At 39.0% G+C, this 27,221-nt stretch overlaps 1 long non-coding RNA gene across 1 annotated transcript; it reads left to right on the top strand.

Moving 5' to 3' along the window:
• The first annotated feature begins 571 nt into the window (after nt 1-571).
• LOC122228172 lies at nt 572-23,505 on the top strand. The gene is made up of 3 exons (XR_006206458.1): nt 572-656; nt 20,012-20,254; nt 23,315-23,505. It is a non-coding gene; the product is annotated as an uncharacterized LOC122228172 (long non-coding RNA).
• The last annotated feature ends 3,716 nt before the right edge of the window (nt 23,506-27,221 follow it).

Here is a 27,221-nt window from a genome sequence, read left to right as displayed (position 1 = left end):
AGGTCAGGCCACTGATCTGATTAGGGCCATCCTCTCCCAACTGGTCCCTGCTTCCAGCATTGCTCCTCTCCACTCCATTCCCCACACTATCAACCCTGATCATATCAGTGTGCTACTTAAATCCATCTGTGGCTCTACAGTTGCTCTCAGAATTAAGTCCAAACATTTTAACAACTCCTATAGGTCCTTGTTTGATTCCCTAGCCTCATGGCTTGTCACTCGCTTGCTCACACACTAACTTTGGTCCTGCTAAATAGTTTGTGGTTACCTGAATGTGTCTGATCTCTCTCACTCTAGACCTGTGTGATGATGGTTCTCCAGCCTAAAATAATCTTATGCTTCCCCCACCCCCACTCTCTAACCTCTCTTTGTCTTCTTCTTCTTCAGTATGGCAAACTCCTGTCCCCTCTTCAGGTTTCAATTCATGTGACATTTCCTCCAGGAACCTTAAGTAAGAGTCACCAAGACTGGATTCAGTGACTGGGTTAGACTCCCCTCTCATACCGAGCTAAAAACCTTTCTATAGAATGTTGGCTCTGTATTCTAATTCTAATGGTCTGTTCCAATGGCCTGGTAAACTACAAATTCTTGGAGGACGAGATCTGTTGCATTGTTCACTGTGAACACCCAGCCCCGAACAAGAAACTGACATTTAGGTAGGTGCTTAACATATATTAGATTCTTTGTATGTAACTTACATAGAAATGCTACATGAGAACTAACTTGATTTTACTAAAATTTTTATATCCAACTGATTTTTTTTTTTTTTTTTTTTTTTTTTTACTTTGACAGTTTTTACACCGTGGGCATTTCTTTTGTCCTTGGTCAGGTCTTCCTGTTTCTCCCAGATGTCTGCAGATGTTCCTTTGGAACAGACAAGCAGGAAAGCTAACATGAGATAGAGACACAGAGTTATTATGAGGGGGTCTAGCTGTCTTATAATTTACACTGCCCCTCTCTCTAATGCAGAAGGGCCACCAGGTTTTAAACCACTGATCAATTTTTCAATTGTTTTTTTTTGTTTTTGTTTTTGTTGTTGTATTTCCTGCTTGGGTGCATTGGAAATCAATTCCACAGGAAATGGAAGTTGCTGTATAATTCCAGGTGACTTTCTGCTTATGATAGGAGTTGCCAAAATGAAGAGTGGTGTGGTTTTGTGGATAAAGTGTTCTTCTAAACATAAGAAGCAGAATGAAAAAAAAAAATATGGCTTCTGTGGCCAAGGATAGGCATACTTGACTTTCTCTTGAGCAGGAGAGGAGGGGGAGGGGAAAAATAAAAAAGGTTTTCTGATTCCTATTTGGCCAAATTTTCTTACCTCATTTTGCCAGCCAAAACTAGCCTTGAGAAGTGCCTGTATTTTTCATTTTACTCTGTTTATTTCCAGGTAGGTTTTTTTTTTTTTTCTCTCTAGAGCTTTGCCTATCCCTTTGGCTTATCTTCACCTTACCTCCTCCCCCACTGTAGTACCTCCAAATATTAGGTAAATGCCTTCTTCTAATCCCTTTGGTTGGCATGCTTTTGGTCATCCATTCTATCTGCCTGCAATGTTTCAATCAAAGCAGCACATTCTTGTTTGGCTGTATTTCTAGGGGGCTTCTACCTTGTTACTCCCCCCGCCCCCCGCCCCCCTCCATCTTCTTCTTTCCTCTTACCTATAAACTTTTATTAGACCTTTGTGAAACCAATTATGATAGCAGGGAATATACATGATAATTCATTTGAAGAGGAATCAGCTGCATTTTGATGACAAAGATGATTTCACAAGACTTGTGGGAAGCACAGCTATTGTTGCCCCTTCTGACCGCGGGGTTGGAAAGCCCCAGCCAGCACTGGTCTGTTCTCACCCTGCCTTAGCAGTCTGGTCACATACGCGGCCTGGCACCAATTGCTAGCCATATCTCACCCTCTATGGCAGGAGGCGATCAATAGATGGATTAATCACACTTTGGGGAGCTCACACCCCGGGAAGGAGAGAAAATGAGAATTGGAAAAGGAGGCTGTTTGCCAACGTGTTCTGCCTGGAGCTTACAGACGGGAGCATACAATGCAGGACCACAAAGAAAACCACTTTGCCCACAAGTGCCCACTGACCAAGACCAGTTGTATAATGAGAGCTTCTGGAAATCTACCATTAGCTTGATCTCAGCTGATCAGCAGTGCTTTAAAAAAATATATGGGTTAAAGACGGCTCAAAGCCTTTAAAAAAACAGTATAATGAGACCTAAGTGAGCTAGTGAATAAGGTTATGCTTTTTCATGCAACCAATCTCCAAATATGCATACTTTTCAATGTGAAAAAGAACCCTGTGTGTGTCTTTTAAGTGTATTTTTAAAGACTCAGAAATTGGAGAGGGTGCAGGGTTTTTTTGTTTATTTGTATAGCTTACGTATTTATTTGTAACTGGGAGGTTTGCAAATTAGGAACCCTAGCCATTAAAAGTCAGCTCCTGAGTGCTTATTTGGGGCAGGGCTAGGGCAGGACTTGGTTAGAGAGAGAGATCTTGATTATTGAATAAGAGGCTCAGAAATGCAAGAATCCGAGATCTACTCTAGTAGAAGCTATTGTATGTGCAAAGTACCTTGCATTTTGGATAAACTTAAGTTTGAGTCTTCCCTCTGCTACTGACCAGCTAATGGAAAGCAACTGAATCTCTCCCTGAGTCTCAGCTTTTTCATCTCTGTAATGGATTAACCTGTCTTTGGAAGTTGCTAAGAGCAGGCAAGACAGTGCAAATGGAAGTGTTTCATAAACTGAAGGGAGCTCTGCAAATTTAACCATTATTACAAAGGAATGTGCTTAGAGAGGGTAAGGAGGGAGAAGTGCCTGCACATTTGGACTATCATCCCTGGTCCTCTAACATGGATGTTCAAGGTAATAAGACAGTCACAGAAAATGGTGTTATTTTGAACTTAAAAAACAAACAAAAAACCCTCTACTGACTTTTATCTTCCTGAGTAAAGCTATTTGCTTCCACCAACACTTATCCTCAAAATCCACTTTGGTTCAAGGGTACTCAGGGCTCTGTCCCTGACTGTTTTACCTCCCACCCCGGATAAAATCATTATCATTTACAAAACGGTTTGATTAATGTTTGATTAAGGAGTTCTGACCTTTTGGGAATTAGCATCATAATTACAGGGCTGCACGTAGTCCCCAGCCACTCGGATGGCTCCCTGGTTGAGACCTCTTTTAAGCAGCAGTGAGTGACAGGCATCCATGAGCAAAGCTCCCCTAATACCGTAATCACCAGGTACCGCTAAAGTGCGGCTGACACTTTTGCTGCAGACCGGAGAGCAGAGAGCAAATAAAGCCGCCGTTTAGGGCTTTGAGTCCTTTTCCATGTGTTCCATTTCTGCTTTTAACAGCTTTGTTAATTCAATCACCACCTCCATCCAAACAATAGCCAAAGGCGGCTGGGAGGAGGGTAGGAGGCAGTTCTGGGGCTGAGTCAAAACTTCATCACACTTCTCTGAAATGGCTCATGCGCTGGGAGGGAGGACCAGCTGGGCCAGTTGGCTGAGATGCTGGGCTGCAGAACCAGCAGCAGGTGTTCCCAGTAACGGCGACACGCTTGAACCAGGCGTCACACGAAATGTGGAGCAGGGGCCTTCCTCTGCTTTTCCCTTTCTCCTCCAGAGCCTTCACAAGTGTAAGGGAAATGAATCCGAAGGTGAGAATTAGCCTGTTTGGTGGGAACTGTCATGTTTCACTGCTCTGTCTTCTCCCATTGGTGAGACATGATAAAGGAGAAAAAAACACAGCCACCCGAGCCTGACCAGGCTCCTCAGCCACTTAGAAGTACCAAGTAATGGTGCTGCAGAAGCAAAGTGAGGATTACTGTCCAATGAGCGCAAGTCAACTGCGCCATTTCGTCGCATGTGTGTGAGATGCAAATAGGGGTCACCTGAAAAAAAGGGTCCTGGGAAAAAAACTCTTGGAAGTTCTGGATCAACGAAATTTAAACAGGTCGCTTCACTGCAAGACTTCTCAGGGCCTTGAATTCCTTAATGTGCTTAGTCTCTAAAAGGAAGCTAAGGAAAGCAGTATGTCCTAAACTGGGCTGACCCACAGCCCAGTTTTCTTTCTTTTACCCTCTTTTATGTAAAATATCATTTGGGAAATGGTAGTCTAGTCCAGTCTGGATTTTTTTTTTTAAGAATTCAGGTTTTCTTGACTCTCTGGTCTGGACTTCCAATTTTGTTGCTGTATGCGTATGTGTTTTTAAAAAATGGAAGTATGTCTCAAAGCATTGCAGATAAATAGTAGCAGCAAAACATTCTAGCGACCAGGACTTGTGATTTGCTTTATTGTAGAAGGACCCCGATGGTGTGGTGGGTGCTGACCTCCCACGACAAGCAGCTTAAATCCTGGAGCCAGTTGTACCTTCTTCCTGCATAGAACTGCTCTGAGAACATAAACATGGGCAGGGAAGAGATAAAAATGCAAGATGTTGTGGACCTTTACTTCCTAACCACAAGTGCTCTTGAGGGAAGAACGATGTCATTGTAAAAAGTAAGGAGGGGCTGTGAACTACATAGGTTCAAATCCCAGCCCTGCCTCTCATCAGCTACATGGCCTTGGACGAGTCAATTCATCTCTCTGCTCTTCTATTTCCTCGTCTGTAAAGTGAGGTCAACAATATAGCGACCATTAGAGGTTGGTGTAAGGGTGCAGTCAGACCTTCTCTGACAGCTTCAGGAAGGCCTGCTCCTCATCAGAAGCCAGTTGCTATCATGATGCATAACATGAGTGCAATAAGCAACCGATGTTTATGTAACCAAATTGGATACTAGAAATCTAAACCTCCAGCGACATTTCTTTCAGAATTTTCCTGGCCATGCCTAGTAAGGAATCAGCGGATGTTAAGTGTCCAATGTTGCCGGAATGCAGGGGGAAGAAAGAGAGAAAATTAAATACACTCTTCCTACGGTTATTCAAGATGTTTCTCTTTATAATTTTTTTAAGCTTCAAAAGTGTTCAGGGGCTCCTGGGGGACTCAGTCCATTAAGCGTCCAACTTCAGGTCATGATCTCATGGTTTGTGAGTTTGAGCCTCGCATCAGGCTCTGTGCTGACAGCTCGGAGCCTGGAGTCTGCTTCAGATTCTGTGTCTCCCTCTCTCTGCCCTCCCCTGTTCATGCTCTGTCTCTCTCTGTCTCTCAAAAATAAATAAACATTAAAAAAAATTTTTTAAATGTTCATGTGATTTTGTTATTGGGAATATAAAGAAAGAAAAATTTTATTTAATAAAAATGTTTATGGGGTGCCTGGGTGGCTCAGTCGGTTGAGCGTCCGACTTCAGCTCAGGTCATGATCTCACAGTTTGTGGGTTCAAGCCCCGCATCGGGCTCTGTGCTGACAGCTCAGAGCCTGGAGCCTGTTTCAGATCTGTGTCTCCCTCTCTCTCTCTGCTCCTCCCCTGTTCACGCTCTGTCTCTGTCTCTGTCTCTCAAAAATAAATGTTAAAAAAAAATTTTTTTTTAAGTTTATAAAAGAAGATGTTTAGCAAACCTTTACTTATACTGGCAATAAATGGACACAAAGCAACCTCTCAGTAATAAATGACTAAATTATGTTATAGCTATATGATGACATATCGCACAGTCATTAAAATATAATTTATAAAGAGTTTTATAAAGAGAAGATGATTATGGTAGAATATAGTGAAAAAATGAGGTACAAAATGACACAGCATGTGATCTCCATTACACAGAAATAAGAATAGAAAAGATCTGATGAAAACAACCCAAATGTGAACAGTGACTTATTTGGATAAAGAATTTTTTAGCTCTAAATTTCCAAAAATTCTATAATAACTATGAATTGCTTTTGTATTTTAAAAAGTTAATTTCATTAAAAAAAATAAAAACAAACTTGTGCTAATTCTTCCAAGCATTCTTTTTGATTCCTGGGCAAGGGACTGTTCAATTCTAAGCAGCAATGACAACTTAGATCCAGGTGTTGTCTGTTGGCTGGAGGTAACAGCTGAGGAGAAGCAAGCATTTGTCTGAGGTCCACAGAGGAGGGACATAACATGTGCCTGATATGTCCTTCAAGAGCAGATTTCTTACCCATCACCCAGTCATTTCCATAAGGTCTATGATCCTAATCTGTCTTTGGAAAACAGCTTGTTTTATAGGAGTAAGAGATATATTCTCTCCTGAGGCTCTTTAAGTTTCACCCATTGCTAGAAAAAGTTGTTTCCTTAGTTTAGCACTCAGGGCCCTCTACAAGCTAGACCCCAAGTATCTTTGCAGAATCATCTCCCACTCCTCCACCCCACAAGTCATTTGCAACAGTTAAGCTGGTCTATTTGCCAGATCCAAGAAGTACCAGGTAGAATCCTGCGTGTATGAGCACAGCAGAAATGTAGCTGGGGCATCCCCTACATGTTTACTTAATAGATAGTGGGTCCTTAAAGAGAAGAATAAGGTAGAGATGATATTTTAGCTGTGAAGTGTTCACAAAAAGGAATAAATTGAGGCAAAAATGCAGGGTAGCTTGTCTATGTTTTCTCTCTTTGAATATTCCCCATAGCATATTCAAATATCTAAACTATCTTATGAATTTGAACTCCTAGGTATTCACCCAAAAGAAATGAAAACTTATACTCACAAAAAAAATTACATCTGAATATTTATTCCTAATTTCCCAAAGATGGAAATAACCCTAATATTCTTAACTGGTGAATGGATAAATTGTGGTATGTCCATACGATGAACTACTCAGCAATAAAAAGGAACAACCCGCAAAATCCACAATGTAAAGGAATTTCAAATGCATTATGTCAAGCGAAAGAAACCTGACTCAAAAGATCACATAATGTATGGATCCATTCATAAGACATTCTAGAGAACAAACTAAGGGTGGCTGGAGGGGAAGGGGGTGGGAGATGGGCTGGATGAGTGATGGGTATTAAGGAGGGCACTTGTGATGAGCACTGGGTATTTTATGTAAGTGATGAATCACTGAATCCTACTCCTGAAACCAATATTGCACTGTATATTAGCTAACTAGAATTCAAATAAAAATTTGAAAAGAAAAAAAAAATAAGACATTCTGAGAAAGATACAACTATAGAAACAAAAAACAATTTAGTGACTGCCAGGGGCTGGAGTGTTGGAAGAGATTGAGTACAAGGGGGCACAAGGGAACTTTCCGAGATGATGGAAATGTTCTACAACTCGAATGTGGCGGTTGACACATGACTCTGCTGCATTTGTGAAGACTCATAACTGTATGCAAAAAACTGGGTGCATTTTACTGTATGTAAGTTGTATCTCATTAAACTTGACTTAAAAAAAAAAGAGAAGACAACATGAAATACACATACACACACATATAAGCCTGTGGTTCTCAAAGTGTTTGGTTTCAGGACTCCCATACACTTGTTAAAATGATCGGTGAACCCAAAGAGTTCTTTTTTATTTAATTTATATCAATTGATATGTATTGTATTAGAAACTGATACCCAGAAAACCATTTTAAAGACTTATTTGCAAACTCAGTTAAAATAGTAGATAATAACCTCATTTCATGTTAACCTAACCGATTTTTTTTTAATGAAAAGTCACTCTATTTTCAAAAACAAAAAAAAAAGTACTGAGAAGAATAGCATTTTTGCAAATATCTCTGACGTATGGCTTAATAGAGGACACAGGATTCTCATATCTGCTTTTTCATTCAATCTGTTGCTATATATTGTTTTGGTTGAAGTATATGAAGAAAATTCTACTTCATGCAAAAATGTAGTTGGAATAGGAAAGCACATTTTGATATTTCTCAGATAATTATAACTATTCTTTTTTTTTTTTTTTTGATGCTATAACAAAATTCTCCAAGCAGTGGTTTTTTTTCTAAAGATGGTTACAGGAAGACTAAAATCATACCGTGAAACTTTTCATACTCTGTTACATTAAAATCCCTTGGTCTATCTTACACGTTGAATGAACCCATTCATAGTTTGGTACCATCAGGCATTAGTCACTTGGAAAATACTGACTGAGTTAGGCAAATCTGCCACATTTTGGCCCATTTCATTATTTTATTTACATATAATATATTACATATATGATGTGTGTATATATATATATATTACATTCATTAATATCATCACCTATCTCATCAGAAAACTCTTCAAGTATTGGGAAGCTGTCAAGCTTATGGTAGCAGAGATGGTTTGCCAAAATTCTCATTTTGACTTGAAATCTCTCATTTTACTTTTGGCAACAGACATTGCCAGTTGTTTTCCTTGAAGTGACACGCTCACTTCCTTCATTTTCAAGAAAATGTCTGCCAAATATCTAGGCCCGAACAGCCATAGTTTGTCTGTTTGTCATTTTTTCAAGAAAAAAAAAATGTTCTGTGAAGGAAAAGCAGCTATTTCTATTTCAGGTTACAGCTCAATCACACAAGTGCTTTTCTCCCAGATGATCATCCTTCAATACACAGCAGAAGTGTTTTTGGTATACTTCCCACTTTATCACACAGCATATTAAAAAGATTTGTGCTCTAGAGCTGAGAGTTAATCAAATCATTTTCTTGTTTCATCAAGAACATTCTTAAGCTGAAATTGGCAATTTGGTTAAACTGCGAGTGTTTAACAGTGAAGAAAACTCATATGCCCCCGTGGCCGCCCGTACGGTTTAGTACCCTTGCAGTTTCACCCAGTTTTTTCCACTATCAATACAAAGGTCAACAGAGTGAAAAAAGGCAAAGCCTTGCATCATTATAAAAATAGTTTTGACCATGCAGACTTCTTGAAAGGATCTCTAAGACGTTCCAAGAATTTTCTGACCATACTTGGAGGACCACTGATCCAAGCTTTTCTCATTTATATGTCCTTTTTGAAATCTGTCTCCTTAAAATCTCCCCTTACTAAACCATTCTGCAGCCATCACCCTTGCATCTGTATTCCAAAAACCCTGGTCTGCTTCACCCTTAGGGGTCGTATTGTCCACTTTTTACCTCTGCCGTCTCTCTAGTTACTTTCCAGACTTCTTGAGAGTGAGGAATGTTTCTTTGAATCCTTGCCCCACCCCTGGCCCAGTAGCTTCTAGATATTTTACACATAATAGACACTATAAAAGATTTTGGTGATTTGCAAATGTTAAATATTATGCACAGGTGGACAGCTCTGGGTACATAGACACAATGTCAGTGTTAATCTAATTTAGGAAACAAGTATTACTGAGGGCATCATCACATCGGAATATTTTCAGGCTCCCAACACCTGAGGCCAGCCCATTTTAACCCCAGTCTTTCTCTGGATATTTTCTCTTTAGTCTGCCTTTACTCTCGGCATAAGCTAAAGAGGAGACTGTGGTGTTATGCAAATAGCCAATGTTTTAGATTGCAAAAAAACAAAAAAATGTGGGTTCATATTTTACTCTCATTGACCTGACCTTACTTAGCAAGATTCTTTAGATCTCTGAGCCTTACATCTGAGATGAAGACAGAAACTCCTGCCTTAGCTACTTCATACGGTTGTAAGGATTAAAGGAGATAACAGCTTAAAAAGCACTTACTTAGCTCATAGATTGGCTGGAAAGTGCTAGTTCCATTGGCCTAAGTTCCATTTGACTTTCTCTTCTGGGAGGGAGCAGATGCCTTCTCCTAGCTGAGGTCCAATGCCCAGGCCAGCTCCCCAATTATTCCAGAACTTTCACAGAACTCTTCCTACCCTTGTCTGCTCATGATGCTTCCCCTATTCCCTAGTCATTTTGTCTTTGAATTAGCAGAGCTCACTCACTCAGCCTAATGATTTCAGTCTTTGCATTTAGGGTCAAGCCATCATCAGGTGTCTTACCAGTCACTGGACAAGGGGACAGATGGACCCCATAAGGCAAGAAGACTTCTACCAAATAATAATAATAATATTACTATAATTATTAATTATATTTATAATTAATATAATTACAATTAATATTCTAGTATTATTATTATTACTATTATTATATAGTTTAGTTTTCTTTATCTAAGAAAGGAAAGGTTTATTCATTAAATACTTTTTCAGGTTTTCCAAGGTTTGCAATTCTTGCATGTTTTAGTGGTGGAATTTTGTGAGTACGTATTTTTAAGTCTTGTTTGTCTTAAAACAGGGGGCTAATTTGTTTTGTTGTGTTTTTACTTATTCATCCAACTAGTATTCTTTCAACAATTAAAAAAATACTACTGTGTGCCTGGCACTACACTGCAATCATTAGGAACAAGAAGAAATTCTCAGTTGGTAGGATACAAGTCTGAGCCGGTTACTAAGGGAATAAATAGCTTCAGCATCTCCTCTACAGCAGTATTCGGTATCATCCTATTACATTTAAATGCTAATCCACATCCTGTAGAATTCTGATTCACCGGAGGACTAATGTTGCTGATAGCTGCACAGATAGCCTAGTCTGATATTACATTCTGAGCAACAGCAGAGCAAAACCCTCTCAACCTTCAATTCCTCCAAAATGCCCATAAACACAGCTTTCTGGCTGAGCTGGGAAATATCCACAAGAGAAGAGACATTCTGTAAGTAGATACAAAACACGATGAATTTTAAATAACAGATATGCATTTTATGAACATTGCTGGTTTCATTATTTTAAAATTTGACTGAAAGTTCATTATGCTTTTTTGTTTTAAAAAACAGGAGGTGTAAAGATAAGTTTATTCCACTCTTCAGTTCACAGAATATTGGCACCATCAGTTGGTGACAGGCTCTTTATCAAATTTTACTTTATTATTTTTTCCCTCTCCCCCTCCTGCATTTCCATACTTTTATTTTCCTCACCCTACAAGGACCCAGTCAGATTTATCTGATATATGTCTTTATATATGTATTTATTCTTATAAAAATTTAATGTTTTTCCCATGTATATGTATTTTTAATTTATAAAACTGGTATTATGTTATAAATCATATTCTGTTCCAAATATTTCTTGCTCAACACTGTGTTTAGATATCAACACACGTTTCTGTGTGCATTTTGAGTTTTTCCTTGCCCTTTTTGCAACAAGCTCCAGAACATCCACATTTGATCTGTACATTCTCCTACCGAAGGACCCATAGGTTACCTCCAACTTCTCCCCAGGGCAAATGATTCATCTATGGACATCCCTGCACCTGTTTTTTTATGGACTTCGCAAGAAGACTTCGAGATAACGACTAGATTGGAAGCACCAGATTGTAGGATATATATGGATATACACGGATCCCCCCCAGGTTGCTGTCCCAAGTACCATTTTATTTACACAGCAGGGCACTCTGTTCCTACATTCTCACCAGCACTTGCTATTATCCACATTTTTAACTTTGCCATGACTGCTGTTGTGAAGTGGTATTTTTATATTATTCCAAATTCTCTGATCACTAAGCTAATGTGAGCATCTCTTCACATATCAGTTATTCTTTCTTTGAGGGCCTCCCCTTCTATGAACTTCCTATTTATCCTGTCTTCTTTGTTCATTTATCCATTTGATTGGTTTACTTGCTTGCTTGACTAACAAGAGTTATTTGTAAATTTAGATATGTATTCCTTGTTGTTTTGATGTTGCAAATAACTTTTTCTGGTCTAATATGTATCCGTTAAATTTTTAAATGGCATCTTTAATAGAACAAAAATATGCTATTTGATGTAATCAAACCCATCAAATTTTTACTCTGTAGTTTGTGCCTTTGGGGTCTGTTTCAAGAGAATTTTCTCTATGCAACGATCATAAAGCTATTTTCTCACAATTTTCAGCACTAGGTTTTCAGTTTTACCTTTTACATTTATACTTTAAATCCATCTGAAATTCACCTTTATATATGGTATAAGGTAGAAATCCAACTTCATTTTTCCACATATACTAAACTAGTTGTTCCAATACCATATCCTTTATTTAATGTTTATTTTGAGCGGGGGGAGGGGCAGAGGTAAAGGGCCAGAGAGAATCCCAAACAGGCTCCACATTGAGCCCAATACAGAAGGGCTCCAACACAGAGTCCAACATGGGGCTCCATCTCACAACTGTGAGATCATGACCTGAGCCAAAACCAAGAGTCAGACACTTAACGGATTAAACCACCTAGACACCCCCCAAGGCCATATTCTGAACAACATTTCCTTTTCCTATTGCTTTTGGTGCCGTAATTACAAGTTTATACACATACACACACACACACATATATAAGTACATGCATGTGTATGTTTCTGAGCCGTCTAGTACATCCCACTGGTCTTTCTGTGTCTGCATCTATTACATACTATTTTTGATACTATGGCTTTTACTGTGTCTTAATAATATCTGCTAACATGCATCTCCCTTCTTTGTTTCTTTGTTTTACTTGGGTATTTATACTCATTTATTCCTTTATCATACTTTCTATTTATTTATTCTATTGTATTTATTTATTATTCTATCTGGTGTGTGTGCACCAGAGTGGGGGGGAGAGACAGAGAGACAGAGAGACAGAGAGAGAATCTTAAGCAGGCTCCATGCTGTCAGTGCAGAACCTGATGCAGGAATCGATCTCAGGAGCCATCAGATCATGACCTGAGCTGAGATCAGGAGTTGGACGCTTAACCAACTGTGCCACCCAGGCACTCTCCTCCTTTATCATAATTTCTAAAGTGAATTTGTCAAGTTCCTCAAAATCCAGACAATAATTTGATAAGAATTGCGTTGAATTTATAGATTTTTTAGATGGGGAGAATTAGATTAGGGGAGAATGGACTGCTATGATAAATCATCCCATCCTACACATGATATCTCTTTTATTCAAATGCTTTTTTTTTTTTTTGAGAGGGAGAGAGAGAGAATGCATGAGTGGGGGAGAAGGGCAGAGAGAGAGAGAATCTCAAGCAGGCTCCACGCTAAGCAGGGAGGCTGGGTTTGATCCCACAACACTGGGATCATGACCTGAGCCAAAATCAAAAGTTGGACACTAGGCTGACTGAGCCACCCAGGTGCCTCTCAAATGCTTTTTTAAATGGCATTTAACAAGCTCCTTCATAAGGTATTATGGATACCTTATGTTTACTTTTGAATATCTTATATAAGTTGGCAAATTTTTTATGTAAAGGATATGATAATAAACATTTTAGGATTCATGGGCCATACTCTCTCTCTCTTGCAACCATTAAACTCTGCAGTTGAATCAGCCATAGGCAATATGTAAACAGATCGACATGGCTGTGTTCCAATAAATCCTCACAACAAATAGACAGTAAGCCATGAGTATGTCTCATGGGCCATAGTTTGCCAGCTCTTATAACTGTTGTGAATGGTATTTTATTTTTGTGATATTTTCTGGTTTGTTTTGCTGATAGAGAACACTATAGATTTTATTAGATAATTTTGTATCCATCAACTTTATTGAACTCTTGATGCTTCTAATGATTCGTTGATTTAATTCTATTGCATTTTCAGTGGCAACAATCATCAGCAAAACATTATAGTTTTAGCACTACTTTTCTAGAACTTCCTTTTTTTCTGGTCTTATATAATTGGTCAGGACATCTAGCATTATGTTATCGGTAGCGATGATAAATATATCTTTTACCTGATATTAACTAGGATAAATCTAGAGTTTTTCTGTTAATATAATGTTTACTATAGGTTTTAGGCATGTAGACTTTATCAAATTAAGAGTGTTTCCTTTTATTCCTCATTTACTAACAGGTTTTATTATAAATAACTCTGATGAACATATATGCTATATATAACGTTATAATCCAGCCTGATTTCTCTGACCAGGATTGGTCACTGTGATCTGAAGTTATCCTTATAACTATATAAGATGCTTTCTCCACATATATTGAGATAATCAATGATTTTTCTTCTGTAGTCCTTTAATGAGGTGAATTTCTGATGTTAAGTTATTCTTTCATTCTTGGAATAAACACTTCTTGATAATAATATAGTTTGGGGATTTGATTCAATTTGGTTGATATTTGATTTAAGATTTTTGCATCTATTTTCTAAGCGAAATGATCCCGATTTTTTCTTTTCCTGTACTGTTCTTATCTAATTTTTGAACCATAATTATGTTAGACCCATAAGATTACGGTGACAATATTTTTTTTCCTTCTGAAACAACACATATAAGCCAAAGATGATCTATTTCCTGAAATGTTGATAACTCTAATCTGTAAAAATCATCTGGATCAGGGACTTTGGGCAACAAACACAGATAATGGATTTACAATTCAGTTTCTTCATTGGGTATGCTCTATGTTATAATGTAAATATATATGTAAATATATATATTTTTACAAAATTATATACACAATATATATAATGCACACTTGCACATACAAATATCAGATACAAGTCTTCTTTCAGCTTGCAGCTATGTGACTACAAAATAATTCACATTTTTATGTTTTCCCCCCATAGGGTTCCAAGAATTGAATAGATGAATATTATGTATGAACACTAAAATGCAAAATCTCTAGCTCTTCAATCCATTCAAATAACAAAGTAATAATTATTTAAGTTGTTTTTGCGCATAATCCACTTGAGGCTCAAAAACAAAATAAAACAGTTTGGATGAATTTTGTTTTGCTTTAGGGCAATGATTCTCAAATCTTAGTGTATAAAATCACCCAGATTCCTGATTAAAATTCTGAGGCTCTAATCACAAACGTTTTAGCAATAATTCTGAGGTGAAATTTAGGAATATTCTAATGCAATTGATTCACAAACCACACCTTGAGGGACATAGCCCTAAGCTATTTTATATACAATGATCTTTTACCCACAAAGATACTAGAAAGAAGTGGAACAAATTTCTGGCTAGTTTGAACGTGAGCTGCAAGATCAAGATCTCAGCAAATCAGGATTGAAGCTTAAACAACGTGTTTTTTGTGGTAGAGAGACCAGGGTCAGAGAGAGAGGACTTCTTCCCAACTATATGACCTTGAGCAAGTTACTTATTTCCTCAGAATCCCGAGTTCTCTTACATATAATGAGAAGAAATAATTAGATGATTTTAGGTTTTGTTTCAATTTTTACATTCTGCTGTATGATTCTATCTGATAGTATGACTCTACCAAGGAATTAGATCAAGTCAAGGTTTGCAACTCCATTTAAAAAATAATCCTAATGCTGATTCTTTGTATATAACATTTTTTCTTCTTATACAGCCTTTGTCTTTTTAGGGTGGCATCCAGCAAAGAGTTCTCTGTTCTTTCAGTCTCTAGTAACAAGAGCTTTCATATCTCACATTCAAGGCCCATTTGCTGTAGTTAGCTCTATAGCTTTCTGACTTCTAATAAGATATTCCACCCTAATCAAACAAGACCGCTTTCTACTCCCAGAACACACCATGCTTATCCCCAATACCGAATCTTCAGTCATTACAGGTCCTTCCAATAAAATGCCCTCTTCCTTCTACTTCTCTTGACTGAATTCCACTCATTGTTCAAGTCCATAGTCCAGGCCACTGTACCTTAGATGCCCTTCCTGAGCCCAATTTCTCTGACCTGGATCAATCATGGCACTCTTTTTATAGCATAGAATTCGTAACTCATATAATAAATGTTTCAACATTCAGTCATACACTGCCTTAAACCCCTAGCTAAAGTGTTCTGTGTAGGAATAAGATTTTAAGCTCCTCTAGTCCAGGGCTCAAATAACCTAAGGAGGATCCCAGAAAAGTGCTAAGCACAAAACATACCCAACCAATTCAAATTCAAATTCTTTTTTCTCTTTAGCCTTCCTCTCTCAAATAGTTCCAGGAGAAGACTGGAAATATGCTGAGAACAGAGGAAACCCAGCATTTAGCGCACACAAACTTTTCCGTGGCTCTGAAACCCATTTTACCTCCAACTTGTAGCACCAGACTAGCTTCCATTTCCTCCTGATTCTATTTTCAGGTTTATTTGATCCCATCTTAATAGCTAGATGGAAGCAGATTGCAAATGGATAATATTTTCCACATATTTTTTAATCTACTGTCAAGGTTTCCGTTAACATTTTGGACTTCTCAAAATGTCTCAGTCCAAATTTCATTGGTTTCCAAGGAATAATTTCACCCCACTGCCTAACCACCATCTGTTTTGCATTTTTTACCCATGACTTTTATCTAGAAGCACAGTTCACCCACCAGATAATTACTATGACCACTCTCTTAAGTACATACATTAGTTTCTGAACCTTTCCTTCTATGACCTATTTTTTATGTTTCCAGAGTTTTCAGCCTCCAAGGGACCAGTTAAGACTTACTTTGCAAATGTTACTTCATCAGAGAAAAATGACATCTTGACCAGGGAAGGGGGCTTAAGTTAGAATTCCTGGGTTCACATCCCATCTCAGTTAAAAACCAACCATGTCAGAATCCAGAATATTAAAAGGTGAAAGAAAAATTTGAGATAATTTAGTCCAACTCTTTTGTTTTATAGCTACTTAAAAAAAGTCCTTGTGTAGTTTACTTCTCTACCACTAATTTAGAAGTACTAAGCTCCATTTGAGAGACAGTTCAAATAAAGTTAAATTAATTAACTTTTGAAAAGAATTTCATTTCATTTGTCCTTGGTATCAGATGAAAGAAGATTAAAAAAATAAATCCAAAGTGTTAATATCAATTATCTTCAAGGAATGTGAACAAAAAATGAGAAAGAGGGAACGAGTGGAAAAATAGCTCCCTAGTGCAGCTTAAATTCTTGATCATACCTGCAGACCAAATAAAATGAAAGAGGCATCACCCTCATTCCTCAAAAACTTTGGAAACCTCAGAATTTTCTGATAGTGCAGATTATACCTGAAGGAGCTATAAAATATGGCACTTTGTGGAGATGTTCTTAGATTAGGTCATAAGATATGGCAAAAATCTCATTACTATGCAAAGGATTTGAACAGACATTTCTGTAAAGAAAACATACAAATGGACAATAAACACATAGAAAGATGCTCAACAACATTAATTTACTGAGGATATGCAACTCAGACCACAACAAGATGCTACTTCACACCCACTTTGGTTATAAAGACAAAAAGGAACAAACAAAAAGCAAGTGTGATAAGAATGTGGATGAACTGGGGGCGCCTGGGTGGCTCAGTCAGTTGAGCATCCAACTTCGGGTCAGGTCATGATCTCACTGTCTGTGAGTTCGAGCCCCGCGTCGGGCTCTGGGCTGATTGCTCAGAGCCTGGAGCCTGCTTCCGATTCTGTGTCTCCCTCTCTCTGCCCCTCCCCTGTTCATGCTCTGTCTCTCTCTGTCTCAAAATAAATAAACGTTAAAAAAAAAAAAAAAAAGAATGTGGATGAACTGGAACCTTTATCCATTGCTGGTAGAAATGTAAAATGGTGTAGCTGCTATGGAGAACGGTCTGACAACTCAGGTAGTTAAACATAGTCAGCATATGGCCCAGCAATTCACTTGCAGGTATACACCCAAGAGAATTAAAACCATATGAATAAAACTTGTACATATACAAAAACCTTACACACAAAACTTTACAGCAGCATTATTCCTAATTGCCAAAAAAAAATGGGAACAACCCAAATTAACTGATGAATGGATAAAATTGGTATACCGATATGATGAAATATTATTTAACCTAAAAAGGAATGAACCCAGCATGTGTTGACACATGCTACAACACAGATAAACCTTGAAAACATTATGTTGAGTGAAAGAAGCCAGACACAAAAGGCCACACATTGCATGATTCCATTTATATGAAATGCCAGAATAGGCAAATCTACAGATAGAAAGTAGATTAGTAGTTGCCAGGATCTACAGGGGCAGGGGTAAGGGAGTGACTACTAACAGGCATTGGGTTTCTTTTTGGCTTGATGAAAAATGTTCTGGAATTAAATAAGGGGGATTGTTTCACAACTTTGTGAATCTACTGAAACAACTGAATTGTATACTCTAATTGTACCGCAAAATGTATGTGTGACAGTTAACTTTTATATCAACTTGACTGGAGCCATGGGGAACCAGATTAAACCTTATTTCTGGGTGTGTGAAGATGTTTCCAGATGAGATTAGCATGTGAATCGGTGAACTCAGTCAAGTAGATAGGCCTCCCCATTGTGGGTCAGCATCATCCAATTCTCTCTGAGAGCCTGTAGAGAAGAAAAAGTGGAAAATTCATTCTTTTCCTGCCTGCCTGCTTCTGCTGGAACATCAGTTGATGGGAAATATACTATCGCCTCCCCTGGTACTTAAACCTTTGGACTCAGGCTGGAATTATACCATCAGCTTTTCTGAGTCTCCAGCTGGCAGATGACAGATGGTAGAACTTCTCGTCCTCCATATCCACCTGAGCCAATTCCTCATAATCAATAAATTAATCAATTCTATTGGTTCTGTTTCTCTGGAGAGCACTCTAATGCAATACGTGAATTATAGATCAATAAAAAGAAGCAATTATCTTTTTAAAATTTTTTTAATGTTTATTTATTTTTTGAGGGAGAGAGAGAGAGAGAGACAGAGCATGAGCAGCGGAAGAGCAGAGAGAGGGAGACACAGAATCCGAAGCAGGCTCCAGGCTCTGAGCTGTCAGCACAGGGCCCGATGTGAGGCCTGAGCTCATGGACTTCGAGATCATGACCTGAGCTGAAGTCGGACACTCAACCAACTAAGCCACCCAGGCAACCCTAGAAGCAATTATTTATTCTGACCGTATAAATTCAGTCCCTTTCCAAATGCAGCAGTGACCTTATGCCTCTCCCTATCCTTGCATCTAAAGAGTCACTGAGCAACCTGTATTTGTCAGATGGGCTTCCCAATGATTCTACCTCCACAGCCATCACCCCAGCCCAGATTTTCATCATGCTATACTAGATTTACATCAACTAGTTTCTAACTAGACTCTATTTCCACCATGAACCATCCCACACATAACCCCCCCAATATTTTTAAAATATATGTCATTTGTTCTTCTATACAGGTATTCTCCAACGGACTGAAAATCTGTGAGGCCTCCCTATTACCAAATTATCACATTTAAATCTTGTCTATGAGGGGAGGCCTATATTAAGCATCAGATCTTCTCCTGCTCTATAAGTTTCCTCTCCTTGTCATGGAGATGTACCCCATATAAGTAGCTATGCCAGTCTTCTCCATATCTCTCACATTTAACTTGTCAATCTTGCCCCTGTACTTTATTACAGATATCTTTTTCTGAAATACTCCTCTCTTTTCCTTCATCAGTCTATGACTCCTATTTTCTTTAAGACTTTACTTAAAGCTTCCTTCCTTCAGGAAGCTTCCCCTATTCTGAATAATACCTTTTCACAGTAAAAGTAGTAATTACTAGTTCTAAATATCTACTGCATGCTAATACTGTACTAGGAGATTTACACATGCCATTGCAAAGATCTGGTGAGGTAGATAGTACTGTTCCTACTCACAGATGAGAAAACCAATGCTCTGAGAAGTTAAATCATACACAAAGTCTCACAGCAAGAATGAGATGTAGCCCCTAAATTTCATACCCTTGTTTCCTGGAATATCATATGATACATTCAAGGTTGTGTTCAAGAGTCTTCTTTGAGAATGTTGCTTCCTCAGACTACATAATATTTTTCAAGGGAAAATATTGGGTCTATGAGTACCAGTTAGCTTTCTTGGTAGCAAGCAATCAAAACTATCTCTAGCTATCTAGGAGAAAGCAATTAACTGGGTCAATATCAGAAATCATCTTGAAGACTATAGAACCAGGCTCAGAAAACCAGAAAGACCAAAGGAAGGCTAGGCAAAGGAGAACATAGCCAAGGTCATTGCCCCAGGAAAAATCTGGCAAGAAAGCTACTGATGACATGACTGTCCCTCATTTGATAGCACCATTGCTGAGGGAGTGATCTCTCTCACTGCTCCTTCTTTGAGAAGGAGTGTTCCAGAGCCATCCCCTCTGGATTGTCTAGTGGCCAAGCCAAGGCAGAAGCCAGAAAAAGAGAGGTCTTACCTCTTTTAGCATCTGAAGTGGGAGGTGGAGAGCTCTGAATCCACCAAGACCCACTTTAGAGGGGTTGTAATAGTTTGGACAGTGCCAAAAATATTCACTTTTCTTTCTTTCTCATCACAGGCTTGACCATACAATTTGCTTTGGCCAATGGGATATCAACAGGAGTGACACGAGCAAAGACTTGACATAAGTCTGCATAATGGGTCTTCCTTCTGTGCCACTGCTATTGTCACGAGAAGAACATGCAACGAGCGGTGGCTGCCCATCAGCCTGAACCCAGATTGATCATCTGTGGAGCAGAGCCACCCCAGATGACTCAGTCCCATAGTCAAGACAGAGATGCCCAAGCTAAACCACAGAATGGTGAGGATGATTATAAATGCATATGGCTACATGCCTCTGAGTGGTTTGACAAACTTCTCCCAAATAGAAAGAATGACACACTCCTCCCAAATGTCCAATGTTTGCTATACTGCATCTTACTCTATTGTATTCTCTACTTCCCAATTCCTTGCATAGGGACCAGATAGCACCCAACACAAAATATTCACTCAGTATGTCTTTGTTATCTATCTAATGATAATACAGAGTTTCTGATTGCAATTTATAAAAAGTAGAAAGCCGATTTTGACATTCTTTTGGGTCAACAAGGCCCAGGGCTTCCCACGTTCATGAATATGGAATGTAAAATAATTAGTAATGCTCAAATAAGCAATTTACTTCTTAGATTGGCAGGCAGAATTCCATCGAGTTGGCAATGATACCGTAAGTAGAGAAGTTTGGTGTGGAGAATTTAGTTACATGCCTTTGTTAGTGTGAATTAGACTTTACGTGTGGTCCCATAACCAGCCAGCTATATCTGTTCATCCTAGTCAAGGTAATCAAGTCCAAATGTCTCTCACTGAGACTAAAGCACGGGGTATAAGAAAATTAAAAATTGTTAAACAACATTAAGAAGAAATCTTGCCCTTGTTCCAGTTCTAGACCAATCAATCAACAAGTGTTGACTGATCTTCATTTAACTACCCTGTACTAGGTCTGCCCCTAAACCCTACAGGGGCTGTGTTCAGAGTAGAAATAGAGATCCTCATATCATATATCTAAATATTGAAAAGTTAAAAGTCAAGCTAACATACCACAAAATAACATATGTTCTATCCTCCTACCTTGACAAATATACTTTCATAAAAACATAGAAAAATGACAACAAAATGGAAAGATGCATAGACATCTATGGTTTTTATATGGTTGAATTTTAAATGACAAGATTTAAATATTTTGCTCATGCTTCTGTGTGCTGTTGATAGGCTCACAATTTGGGGTGAGTAATAAGATACATATATGATTCACAAACAGTTATACATTTATTTTACATGATTTCTTTTTCTTGCCTTTTTTCCATCAAAATCACTAGGTTGATAATAATCGAGATTTACATATAACTTATAGTACTAACAATAATAGCCTAAAGGATTAAAAAAAGGAATATTGGATTCTAAGCCAACAATTTAAATGTATTTTTATTAAAAAGCAAATTAAAATAAAAAGTATACACTTATTCTTCACAATTCCAAAATTTTACTTTTTCAAGATATTTTAAATTATCTATTAAGAATAAAAGATGAATTCAAATTGCAATTAATGAATATCAAAATTTTAAGTCAATGTATTTAAATAGAGCCGAAACTTTAAAAGTGTTCACAAATTTAATTAAATCTTGCTAACAATTTTATTCCTAGGTATGTACTCAAGAAAAATAAAAACGTACATCCAGAAAAAACCATCAACATGAATGCTCATAGCAGCGTTATTCATAATAGCTAAAAAAAATAGTAGGAACAATCTAAATATCTACCAACTGATGAACGGATACACAAGATGTGGTGTATCCGTACAACAGAATATGATTAGGCAGCAAAAAGCAGTGAAGTACCGATACGTGCTACAACATGGATGAACCTTGAAACCATTATACTAAGCGAAAGAAACCAAGTCACAAAAGGCCCCACGAGGTTGATTCCATCTACAGGAAATGTCAAAAACCGGCAAATCCGTAAAGACAGAAAGCAGATTTGTAGTTGCCAAGGGCTCAGGGGCAGGGATGAGGAGATGGGGCACGACAGGTAAGGGAAGCAGGGTTTCTTTTGGGGTGATGCAAATGTTATAAGATTGAGGTAACAAATGCACAATTCTGTGAATATCCTAAAACCACTGAACTATACACATAAAATGAGTGAATCATGTGGTATGTGAATCATATCTCACAAATACATTAAAATATTAACTATTCTTACAAAACTAGGAATATTTACAATTCTAGCATTTGGTGTCCATCCAGTTACCCAGGTAAAGAATTGGTATCATGTCTCATGAATGATATATTTAGGCTTACATATATGAAAATTAAAAGGAATATGAGTTACTTAACATTGCAAACTGTTGCTTAGCCATCACATACACACAGCCGTGGGTACCTCTGAAACCACAAATCGGGACGTGAGAGGAAGATAGTGCTCTACACTATTGAAAAAGAATACTTCGGGGCGCCTGGGTGGCTCAGTCGGTTGAGCGTCCAACTTCAGCTCAGGTCAGGATCTCACGGCCCGTGAGTTCGAGCCCCGCGTCGGGCTCTGGGCTGATGGCTCAGAGCCTGGAGCCTGCTTCTGATTCTGTGTCTCCCTCTCTCTCTGCCCCTCTCCCGTTCATGCTCTGTCTCTCTCTGTCCCAAAAATAAATAAACATTAAAAAAAAATTTAAAAAAAAAAAAAGAAAAAGAATACTTCATGATGTGAGAATCTATTTCAAAGATACTAAAAGGGAAAAATTGACAGTTTTTTTTTTTTACTCTAACCTAAATGTTTGTACGGACCAAACCCTCCTCATAGTTTAAAGCAAGGTCCATCTTTGTTGTCAGCAGAATAAGCCACAAAACTTCACAGCATTATGATGAGTGCCATTGTCTTTTGATTGAAGGAGGCAGGGCAAGAGATTTGGAGAAATATTTCTCTGTATCCTAAACAATATTAATCACTAGAACAGATGTGTTAAGTCACAGGTCGCACTGGGCTGGAACTGAACACTGGACTCTGGTAACAGAAAGGTCCTTGTGTTCTTTATTAAATTTATTTGGGAAAAGCAGAGTAATCCATTTGGCTGCCTGTAGAGGTATGAAAAACAATTTGTCAGCCCTATGCATCCAAGGTTAGAATGAAGGAAGCAAGGCTGTGGAGGACCCAACACCTAGCCAGAATGATCTGATCCTGGCTGTTTCCTTGTCTTCTCAGTTATCTCTGTGTTTCTTTCTACACATTCCATTCCCTTCTAAACCCTGATCAGGTAAAAATGCTGACATGGGTGCACAAAACCCATTTTCTTTTCTCACTGGCTACACAGCTAAACTTCGTATCTTTGTTTCTCTTGCAGTTCGATGGGTCCTTATGACTGAGTTCTGGCCAATGGAAATTTAAGGAAAGTGTTTTCCTGCCGGTGCTAAAACCACTCACGTAAACTTCTATACTTGGTCTCCTTGTCTTGTCTGCCAGTCAGATTCACAGGAGCCAGTGGAAGACTCCAAGTTCCTAGAAGACGGTGGAACCACATCATGGAAAAAACCTGGATTCCCAAAAGACTGTGTGGAACAGAGCCCTTACTCCAACCTGCAGTTAACTGGGATACTGGCAAGAAACAAACTTGTATTATGCCAATGTCCCAAGGTTGTTTGCTACAGTAGCTAGTATTACCTGCTCTGGCTAATACATCGTCAAAAATCATTAGATAGGAAATAAGAGGCTTTCTCTAATTACGTAAACTAGTACTTCATCTACTTCAGTTCTGCTATTTTGAATCTTTTTGTCTCCCCAGTTCTGAGTTATGAAGAATTATTCTAAGGGCAAGGTGGGTGGAAGACACAGCCATCAGGGTTAGATGAAGCCCTCAGACCCCAATCTTGATAAGAGTTACTTATCTTGTTCTTTGCCTTCTCTTGCCTGTTAAATGATGAAGATCTTAGAAATCGAGCCCCAGTAAAATCTGAAAAGCAGAATAGAAATTATGACAACGGCACCTGGGTTGATTTATCCTGAGATAATCTTGCAGTTGATGGAACCAAGGAAGCGCGGTCACTGCTGCGGAGATCGGTAGCTCTGTGACACATCCAGAATCTTGCCATCTTCGCACCACTAAGACCCAAACTGGCCAGCCCCAGGCTGGAGAGGAGTCTCTTTAAGGGTAAGACCTTACAGAATTCCTACCAGTGAATACTCAGCTGTCACTGAGAGAGAAACATAGATGGCATCGGGACATTCTCTGGTCTGAAGAAGGCAGATCAGCGATCCCTGTAGCACAAGGGCTGCTCCAGAAGGGGCTGAGAAATCACAATGATAAGCCAAAAGTTAAAGAAAGGGCAGGCAGGCATTGAGCTCTTGTTTTAGGATGATTCTTGAGCAAGGGTTACAAACTCAAATGCCTACGTGAAACTGAGCCGGTAATGTAAATCTGTAAAGTGGGCTACGTGTTTTCCTCATTATTTGTGGCAGATGTGGTCTAACTTTTACGTTCCCACTTTCAATAGAAATATGGATAAAATAAAGAGGAAAGATAAACATTTCCTATGAGAAAAACAACAACACAAGGAAAATGAAAATGGCAATGACCCTCTGGTTTCAGTGTCGGGAGGAAATAAGGAATGTCAGGCAAATGGAAAAGCATGAGCCCTGCTCCCCATGAAACAGGTCCTGTATGGGGCCAGCAGGATTGTTTTCATTTGGGATGGTGAGCTCAGTGTTTCTGGATCTTCAGATTTTATAATACGTACAAAAATAAAAATACATATTAAACTATTTTTATGTCAGTGACATTATATTTTTTGGAAAACATGGGGTGGGCCAACATTTGCCGGGTGAACCAGGATACCTAGATGGGTTTCACTTGGGTTTGGGGTGCAATGCTACCTGCTTTTAACCTCTGCTATACAAGCTAGACCAGCTTCAGTTGCTTCCATTTCTTTGTAAGGGTGTAGAGAAAATGAAGGAGAAGAAAACTGGAAATACTTCCTCCTTTTCTGGAAAGTTTCTACGATTTGTTCTGTGATCTGGAACTCCTGTGTCCAGCGTGGCTCTAAAAATACAATGTGAGTCGCATATATAACTTCAAACCTTCTGGTAGTTACATCAAAAAAAGTAAAAAGGTACAGGTAAAGTTAACTTTAAGAATAGATTTTATTGATGGGCTAAAGGGGTGATGGGCATTAAGGAGGGACCTGTCATGAGCACTGGGTATTAAATGTAAGTGATGAATCACTAAATTCTGCACTGGAAACCAATTTTACCATATATGCTAAATGACTCTAATTTAAATAAAAACTTGAAATCAAGAAAAGAATATATTTTATTAAGCACATCTTTTCAACATATAATCAATATAAAATTTTTCTTTTTTAAACGCTTATTCTTGAAAGAGACAGAGAGAGAGAGATAGCACACAAGCAGGGGTGGGGCAGAGAGAGAGAGAGGGAGAGACAGAATCTGAAGCAGGCTCCGGGCTCCAAGCAGTCAGCACAGAGCCCCACACGGAGCTCAGACTCGTGAATTGCGAGATCATGAACTGAGCCAAAGTCAGACTTTCAACCGACTGAGCCACCCAGGCGCTCCAAGATAGAAATTTTCAATGAGATGTCTTCTCTTGTCTTTACTATATATACTGTTCCTGAAATCCAGTTCTGAAATCTAAGTTTTACACTTAGAGCACATCTCAGTTTGGACTAGCGACATTTTTCGTGTTCAAGTGGACACACGCGGCTGGTGGCTTTCGCATTAGACAGTAAAGGGGCTAGAGTGCTGCTTCGAGAGAACTCTCGAGCTGGGGCTTGAACTAACAACTGGTAGGCATCATCTAATGCGGCGTCTGTCAAAGTGGGGTTCAGGAAATGCCTGTGTCCAGCTCACTTAGGGAAGCTTATTAGCAAGAAAGATTCTTGGGACCTCACCCTCAAAAACTATAATGAGCAATATCAGAGGAGAAATTGAGGAACCTGGTCTTTTATCGGGCAGCATCGATACCAAAGCACAATAAATTTTGAGAAGCACCGCCTTTAAGCTGTGGAACAGATATTTGGGGTTTATTTTGTTTTTAATAATGTCTTTGTGGCCTGGATAATTTTATCCACTCAGAATAAACCAGAAGTTGATTGTTGCCATGGCATCAAAACCACAGCTGCTGTCAGCCAGTAATTATTAAGACTCTGCTCCACCTGTGCGATATGAAGCCTATCACAGCAACCTCACCTCTGGCATAATTTCTCTATCTGAAAGGGGACCGATGGCACTCGTCTATGCCACTCCGCTCCTGCTGGGGAGAAACCCTTCACAAATGGAAGCTGTGACTCTCCCCTTCCTCACTTGGATTTATCACTGTGGTTTCTCAGCTTCGAATCCTGGCCATTGTTTCATTTGGATTGAAAATGAGCAGGGCTGTATTTTAGTTGTGCCTAGAGTCCTGGTATATTTCTCCAACTAGATGGTTTTAGTTTTGCACAATGTGCCAAAAGAACGTTGGGATGCCTCTCTGAGCTCACGTGTGTCACCAACTGCCGAGGTAGAGTTACGGATTCACTCTCCCTCCAAATCCCCACTCACCTTCCCGCAGGAAGCTTACAGCCAAATTTCCTAACCTGTTGATGCATCCTTTCCTCCAAGCGTGGAGGATTCCAGTATCTCCCTGATGCTGTGGCGTTCAGAAGCTTTGCAAACTGTGCTTAACCCGGGATCCTCGCAATTTTAAAGCATTATAACATGGTGTCTGGAGCAATTTTCAAAAATGCCTTATTCGTCATTAATTTCCCAGGGAGGGGTAGCAGGTGATTGTATAAACGCTTGACACGGGGAGGGAAGAGAAACCTACCTGAGCCCTGATTGATCCTGGAACAGAGGGCAGAAGCTGCGGTGGTTGCAAAGGGAATGTTTCGGGGGCGGCTGCCTGGGCTGGGGTGGGGAGCAGCCCGGATGTTGGCCCGGCTCCTTCTACTTGCCTCCTCTTTCCCCACCTCCTTCCCTGTTGCTACTCCTACTTCCTGTTATTCTGTATCACCCTGTCAGTTTCTTCATGGTTCCCCACCCCCTGCCCCAATAAGGTCACAGGAATTCTAAGCTCCTGAAAGACAATTCTGTGATACTAATTACATGTCTGGGAAATGAAGCCCAAGCCTGCAGGTGGTGCCCGCTAACAGCTATCACTATTACTGTTATTATTGTTATTGTTATATTATCACTTTAGCTTCCCAGGACCGAATTATCTTTCTTTGCTTTTGTTGCCTCGCTGGCTTTGTGTGCCTTCA

The sequence above is a fragment of the Panthera leo genome, chromosome C1, assembly GCF_018350215.1.
Source record: "Panthera leo isolate Ple1 chromosome C1, P.leo_Ple1_pat1.1, whole genome shotgun sequence".
NCBI lineage: Eukaryota > Metazoa > Chordata > Mammalia > Carnivora > Felidae > Panthera > Panthera leo.
Note: the sequence above shows the minus strand (reverse complement) of the source record. Positions and strands in the feature narration are given on the sequence as shown.